The following is a 6,640-nucleotide window of genomic DNA, read 5'->3' on the forward strand; positions in this document are numbered from 1 at the left end:
AGGATGTGTTTATTAATTTTTCAGATGACCCCAGGCTGGAAAGTCTTCCCTGAAAGACTGAAAAATAGGATTGGAATTCAGAATACTTTTGACAAATTGAATAAACAACTAAATAAAAAAAAAATAGAAGATGCAAATAGATTGAGTGAAAAGTATTTATACACAGGTAGTAGCAATTGTCTCCTCAAAGATGCAATAGTCAAAATAGAGTAAGCAGCAGTATAACAGGAGAGGATCTGTCTGGGTGAAAAGGGCACTTAGTAAATCACAAGATGTAACAAGGTAAGTAACATTAGACTGTTTCCAGAGAAGTGTCCATTGTCTAGAGTTTTATAAGCAGGATCTTGTCTATGTGACACATGGTGGAAATCTTTCTTCCTTCAACACTGGCATGGGCCCAGCTACTGATACTCTGAAGCAATCCAGCCTCTGGTGAGTGTCCAGGGCAGAACAGTCCAAAACAAGAGCCCGAAGGAACTGGAGCTGCTTCCTAAAAAAAAAAGAAGAGAGAGGCACTGCTACTGTGGCTTCTAACATATAAAAGGTAGCTGTAGAGAGGGAAAGAATTAATTCTCCATTATGAAATAATGGCTTAAATTACAGTGAGGTTTAAGTTAGGCATTTGGAAAAGCTTTCTAATAGCAAAAGTAATTAAGCACAGAAATAGACTGCATGAGGAATATCCATCACTGGAGGCTTAAAGGGAAGGCTGTGTAAGCTGTAAAGGAATGGGCAGCCCAGCCATGGGGCTGAAACAGGGAAGAGTTCTTCTGATTTGGGTGCTCACAAGAGGAGAATATTTACATTTTCCAAATGCAAATCTCATGGCTATAACACACTGCTCTCTGTACAGCACTAGCACAAGATGACCTGGAGCAATTACTTAATTTATTGATGTGTGCAAACCCTAACAGAAGGCCTGTTTTTACAGATGGCACCTCAGAATGTTAAAACACACAAACTGGGCATCAAAGCAAATCCTCTGATTCAGGCCTTGGTATGAGGTCGGCCCAGATGCTCTGCAGGAATTGGGGTCCAGCTGATGCTGCAGTGTTCTAGTATTGATATGCCAGAAAAAGTCAAAAAGCTTAGCAGGTGAGTGCCACCAACCTTTGTAATAATCAGCACGCTCTTTCTTAGAAGCCTTCCTAACAGATTTTGCTTAGATCAAATTTTTATTGGTGTTTGAAAACCCCAGACAGCAGGGGACAGTAGAGGAAGGCTGGTGAAGAAGTTTGTACTAGCAGGGACACAAACTTGTATTTTACCAAATCTGCTCATACATTGGTATCCTACAGAAATCTACAAAACCCAAATGTTTTTAAAGAGAAAACTAAATCCAAATTTATCAACAGAATTTTAATGTTAGAAAAAAGCAGGAGCCAGAGTCTTTAAACGTCATATTAAATGCAAACTTAGCCATATTCACCAGCTTGATGCTACCCCTGGTATCATCAGGTAGCTCAGGGACTTGATTACAGTCATCATGACAATGCTATAATAAAGGATTATGAATAGCTTGTTGCTGACTTGGGAGCAATCTGGAAATCTCATATCATAAAACCAGCATTCAGTCTCTTTAAATTTATTATATAAAAAAAGTTATAAAAACTCTCTGCGTAATTTTTACTGTGCTCCATACACAAGAGAGCCATTATTTAACTCTTCATTTAATTTCCAGATGCTTCATATGCACCACATAAAAGGTATCCAGAGAATCCAGGCAGGAAACAGACTTATGGTAGGCAGCTCAAAGGTATGCATGTGTGGAAAATGCCATTAAAATTATAGCTTATCTAGTGTGCTTTGCTTCCTTAAACTAGAAGTGTTTCAACTGCTTCCACAGGTTCAGCTTCAGGCTGCAAGGCTGATGTCCCTTCAGGTTGTCTGGGAGTCCAGGTGGGCACTGCCTGGGGATCACGTATGTGCTGCCCCTCTGAGATGCCAGATGCAGAATCCCTGTTTGTTTTCTGCCTTGAAAGACAGCCAGTGTGTCCCATTTGGATCCCTTACCTCATGGGTACACTGCTGCATGCCATGCCGTAATGCAGGACAAGAGTGGCAGTCTTTGAAGTCCCAGCCCTGAACTTATACTGGACTTTTCAGGGTTTTTTTAGCAGAAAAGAGATAGAAAATATGTGGCTGCAAAGAAAATCTTACCCAGCAGCAATTTCCAGGAGACAAAGCAAAGAGGGCTCCCTACCTGCCAGGAGGAATTTTCAGATGTGCCATCCCTGTGCCATGGCTCAGGTGTGCCTGGGGAGCCCTCACACAGCAGCTCAGCTGTCCTGCCCTGGGCCCTGAGTGCATTGTACATAGTCAGAGACTAGAAAGGGGGTAGGCAAAAAACATCTCATTTCTTCAAAGTTTCAGTGTTCTTGAACATTTGAATTGTGAGCCCTGGTTTCCTTTCTCCCAGAAATACACATTATTGCAAAGAAAAGTTAAGAAGAAATTTTCCTCCTTTCAGAAGAAGGAAGAAATGAAAAGTGTTTCAGCAATGGCCAGTATGGCCCAGGCAAGAGGGATGTGAGCACTGTTTCCACACCCACTGCAACTCAATAGGCTTGAGAAATCCTGATTGCTGGGAAGCAAAACACAAATTGTCCCTGCAAGTGCTTTTACCAGGTCGCTCTGTCCTTTTCCTAATTCAAACTGCAATTATAGAGATGATAAAATGGAAAATAAATATATGTGCAGCAGCTGAGAAAAACCAATTAGCTTTGCACCGGTGAGAAATGTTGCAGAACTCCTTGTGTTTTTAACAAACTGGCTCTCAATGTATTGTAATGCATCTTCATGACCCAAATATACTTAGGAAGAGCATGACAATGAAATGTATGTTGGAAGTGTAATAAAGGAACTAATGCAGTAAAGTTACTATATTTTATTAGTAGAGGAAAACAATTAAAATGATATCCAGGTAGTAACTTTGGAGCCAAATGTCATGGCTGTCTCTTTTGCTGCCGAAATATGTGTACTCTCTTCCTAACAGCCTCTTTCCCCAAGGAAAAATAAATGTATCTAAGAAATACTTGTTAGCAATGCAATTACAGGCTTAATTCCCCAACCAGCTTCAGACATCATAAAAACAAAACCAAGCAGAAGCCCTTTGCAATTGCAATGGAAAAGAGACAGAAAACCACTAAGTGTTCAGAGAAAGATAATATATTTTTGTAACAAAAGCTGACACAGTCGTTGACAGAAACATTTGAGATGACATTGGCATTAGTTTTTCAACTGCACTGTCTTTTTCTTTCCAGCTATGGCCTAGAATGAAAATCTTCTTCTGAGGTTAGGCTGTGCTACTCCTGTACAGGCATTTTAGGACAATCAGACACCAAAGTACCTTGCCATACTCTCAGAAAAGCAAAGCAGCTTTGTATCAAAGTAACATTTCTTGGCACTGCTTACTTCTGAAGGTCTGGTCCCTCCAAGGAACCTAATGACAGCTGGGTTATTTGTACAAGGGGGGTTCAACCATGAGACCTGAGACACTGGGAAGCTAATTCAGAGCACTTCTGAAATGTTGGCCCTAAGAAAGTGAGATCAAGATAAAAGTTTGAATAAATAAGATAAAAAGGACAAAAAATGCTAAAGGTTGCTTCCCCTCCTCCCCCATCCCACCACACAGATTAGACCCATATTCATATCACAGCTTGAAGGAAAAAACCTTCAATGGGCCTTGCATGGGCCAGGGGAAGTTTGTAGCCATGCAAGGGTCGTGTTTGTGGTGTCCTTCAGGATTCCCATGCTGGGGTCTAGATTCAGCCCTACCTCCCCATCTACCTACCAGTGCTCCCTGCCCAGCCTGGGCACCCTGGGCTCTCTCACCATTCATAGCAAGGCCTTGAGCTCCTCCAGAGATTCCTGTCTTGGGAGGGGCTGTCTCATATCACTGGCCTCACCAGGAGAAACTCTGGACACTCTGGAAACTCTACTCATGTGAGAAGTAAGCGTCCTGACCTGAAGCTCCAGGCCCTGCAGAAGGATTTCTACTTGATTTGGTAGCAGCCTATACTTTTACTGTTGGAAGGAAATGTGTACACCCCAGAGTAGTACCATGTTCCTTCTAGATCCCCACTCCCAATGCAAGTTTGAATTTCTTTGGCAAGGGCCTCAAAAGTCTTTTTCTCCTCAAAGACTTTGTTCAATCTAAAATATCCATCTAAAACATTGCAGATGGCTTTTACCCCTCAGTCAGTTACTATCAAAAGTCTCCATTCTTTTGAAAAATTGGCAGCAAATCCAAGATAAAAATATTGATGTTTAAAAATTTAGTATTTTAAAATATTGAACATTAACATCCTTTTAATGGTTTTTAAATTGGATCTAAACTGGGGTAGATATTTTCCTTTTGACACTCCTTATAATGGCTTACTGCATTAATGGGTTCACAAGAGGAAGGTGGATTTTCTTTAAATCTATCTTGCTTCCAGCCTTGGATCCCAAAGAGACAGATGGCTGGAAGGCAGTAGAGCTTCCCTGGGTGAAAAAAGCATATTCTCACTACAAATGTGAAAGCTGTAATAACCAAGCCCCAGAAATCACAAATGCCTGGATCCCTAGGTTGCCGGTGATGCAGTACAGAGCTACTAAAGCTGATGCCAGAGAAAGGTAGAGAAACTCTTTGCAGATGATCTTCAAGATGTCTCATGGCTCATAAAAATGATCTACTTCAGTGGCATTTTCAATTAATAGATGCACTGATTTTTCCTCTGTACATTTGAGCTGTCAGTATCTGCTCCCATAATGACAGGATGAGAGGGATTGGATTTTCTTCGTATTTAAAGCATAGCTGATTAAAGTTGAAATGGGATCAAGGATATGCTTTTTTACTAATGGAGATTTTGGATAATAATGACAAGGAGCTTTCAATTGCAAAAGCCAGTGGGATGCCTCACGTGTCTGTATTGGATGCGAATCTTGAGAAATGTCCTTGACTAGGGTCATTAAAACTGGTATGATTGGATTTGTGGCATTTTTAATGCAGGCTCAGAAACAAACTGCATTATTATTGAAAGTCTGAGATGAATTTATTGAGATGGTCTGAATAATTTTTCTGAAACAGAAATTCCACAGACAGCTGCTGTCTCTCTCTTAATGAGTTTCATAGTCTGATAAAGAGGAAACCCAAGTCTTTGTGGATAGCTCAGAAGAGATTTCTTTCTATCCTGCCTCACAGCCTGTCTCCTGAGAAGTACAGCCATCAGCACTGACAATAATAAACACAAAACAGATGTCTAGATTAAATGCTGTGAATGATCTATGGCTTCGTTTTGCTGGTATGCACCTGAGGCTCAAGATCCTCTTGCAAAATGATGGAAACTCATCTATCTCACTAACAAAAGTTACATGCCTGAAACAGAAACTGGCTTTACCTGTAATCTTCTGAGGTGGATTTTAAATTTTCCTCAGCTGAAGGTGCTTAGACCTGATTCTTTGGCTTAGCACCCTAGAAAAGCTGAGATCCACTGTAAATCGGGTTCCAGATCAGGTTTATTTTTCTGATATCCTGAGTCTGCAACAGGATGCTGCTGTTTGGTAATTTCTGAAGGAAAGATAAGTTGAGATGCTTACAGAGATATTGCAATAATGGTGACTTTTATGGGATGGGGAGCCAGGAGAATCTCTGGGTATGAATTATAAGCCTGTGTCAGGTTCTAGGGTGCACAGCTGGAAAGGCCACCTTCATTTTCCTCCCTTACACCCTCTTGGCAGCAAAATAAAGTTGCTCCTTAGTGGTGTTACTGGGGTGACAAGAAATGTGGAACTTCTGTTTTGTAAGATACTACATACTACACATACTACACATCCTTGGACCATACTACACATCCTTGGACCCAAGTCTCTTCTCAAACCAGCCTTGCTGGACAACCCCATTTTCAGGTCCAGTAAATGGCATCAAACTTTAAAAAACATTAAAGAGCAACATTTTATAGTTCCGATGAAGAGAGGAAGTTCCAGGAATGAGTAATAAAATCAATCTCTTCCACCTAATAAGGGTGCATAAGTGGGTATAAGAATCTGGGAAAAGGCTCTCAAGAAAAGGGCATTAGAGCAGCAAAGATGACAGCCCATTGTGGAAAAAAAATGCATTTCTGCTGTGGCTGTTCAGAAAAATGCCTAAAATACAGTCAGCTCCTTGGCTCACAGGTTCCAGGGAAATGTTTGCACAGCTCACATGTGGGAGGCAACATGTGGATCACTGATGGTATAAGCCCAATTGTTTCCATTTATATGTACAAATGTGCCACCTGTCCCTATGAATTTCAGACAGAGTGTGTGCTCTGAGAGCTGAGGGAAAGAAGGGGCAATCCCAGTTCATCATATTAATATTAGAGTACCTGTGGTAAAAAAAGACTGCAGAATTTAAGTGCAGCCTCCCACTGCCTTGTTCTAATCTCTCCCACGAAAGCAGTACACAGGTAGGGCTCTCACTCACAGTCTGCTTCTGCCAATAATATGGTAAAACACAACCAGAACCCGTGAGAGATTTCCCATTAGTGCTGAAGCAAATGTCTGAGGTCAGGCTGTGAGAGAGGTGAGGCTGGAGGGCTTCTCCTCCCCTCCAGGGACTGCAGCTGTTGATAGAACTAACAAACTGAATAAAGCAGAAATAACAACCTGCAGTCCTTCC

Source organism: Haemorhous mexicanus, chromosome 1, assembly GCF_027477595.1.
Source record: "Haemorhous mexicanus isolate bHaeMex1 chromosome 1, bHaeMex1.pri, whole genome shotgun sequence".
NCBI classification, from domain to species: Eukaryota; Metazoa; Chordata; class Aves; order Passeriformes; family Fringillidae; genus Haemorhous; species Haemorhous mexicanus.